Here is a 1,543-nt window from a genome sequence, read left to right on the forward strand (position 1 = left end):
CAGAAGGACAGCCTCAAAGTGTTCAAGGTCTCAAGCCGGGAGCCCAGGGCACTCATGATCCAGGACCCCAGAGCCAGCAGCCCATACAGCCATGTGTTCATGATGACCATGTAGTGCAGAGGGTGACAGATGGCCACAAAGCAGTTGTCGACCATCACTGTCATGAGAAAATTGACATCCAAACACAATGAAAAAATATATCTGGCTGAGGCAGCCTGCAATGCTGATAACTTTGCTCAGTGTCTGCACATTCACCAGCATGTTTGGGATGGTGGTGGCAGTGAAACAGATGTCAGGAAAGGACAGGATGGAGAGGAATAATACATGGGGTGTGCACATGGGAGTCTGAGATGCTGGCCAGGATGATAAGTAGGTTCCAGAGTGCGGTGGTGAGACCCACTGGTGTAAATGGCTGGTGCAATTCTCAGGATGGAGACGAAAATCTGAGAATAAGACAAGAGGATCCCAGACAGAGGGAAAACACCTAAGACAATGGACAAAAAGGATATCACTATGTTATTGATGAGTGTGTCAGAACAGGTGAGCATCAGGACTTTGGGAAAGTTACAAAAAAAAGCTTGGGATATCCATGTTTGTGCAGAAGGACAGCCTCAAAGTGTTCAAGGTCTCAAGCCGGGAGCCCAGGGCACTCATGATCCGGGACCCCAGAGCCAGCAGCCCATACAGCCATGTGTTCATGATGACCATGTAGTGCAGAGGGTGACAGATGGCCACAAAGCAGTTGTCAACCATCACTGTCATGAGAAAATTGACATCCAAACACAATGAAAAAATATATCTGGCTGAGGCAGCCTGCAATGCTGATAACTTTGCTCAGTGTCTGCACATTCACCAGCATGTTTGGGATGGTGGTGGCAGTGAAACAGATGTCAGGAAAGGACAGGATGGAGAGGAATAATACATGGGGTGTGCACATGGGAGTCTGAGATGCTGGCCAGGATGATAAGTAGGTTCCAGAGTGCAGTGGCCAGGTACATGGAGAGGAACAGGCCAAAGAAGAGGGACTGCTGGTCAGAGTCCCCTGTGAATCCCAGTTGGAGAAAGTTCTTATCTCCTGTTTGTTTTCCTTCTTCCAAGGGGTTTCTGGGTTTGCTCAGAGGGAGGGAAAAAAGGCAACACAAAACTCACTCCAAATAAACATTCTCTAGAATGAGAGCATTATCCTTTATTTAAAACCAGGTGATTGAAGAAGTCATCTATTTTGGGTAACCATTGGATCCTATTGTGGACAAGTTGTGGCTAGTATTCCTATCTGGAAAGATCATCTCTAGGTCAGTGGTCTCAAATTTTGGTCCTTGGAACAGCAACATCAGATCACCTGGGAAGTTGTTAGATATGTGTATTTTCAGGCCCTGGTGGGTGCAGCTGGCACTCTGTGATTTAACAAGCCCTCTCAGGAATTCTGATGCACACACAGTTTGAACACCACCATTGCAGTTCCCACATTCCTAAGCAATCCTCCCTTCCCCAGCATTTCTGGGGGCTTCTCTTGCCCTTTCCACCTCCCTTCCCCAGCATCCCT

At 47.7% G+C, this 1,543-nt stretch overlaps 1 pseudogene; it reads right to left on the bottom strand.

The window, feature by feature from the left end:
* Positions 1-753, bottom strand: part of LOC103607868 — a 10,223-nt pseudogene extending 9,470 nt beyond the window's left edge.
* Between the last annotated feature and the right edge of the window lie 790 nt (positions 754-1,543).

Source organism: Galeopterus variegatus, unplaced genomic scaffold (assembly GCF_000696425.1).
Source record: "Galeopterus variegatus unplaced genomic scaffold, G_variegatus-3.0.2 Scaffold7786, whole genome shotgun sequence".
Lineage (NCBI taxonomy): Eukaryota > Metazoa > Chordata > Mammalia > Dermoptera > Cynocephalidae > Galeopterus > Galeopterus variegatus.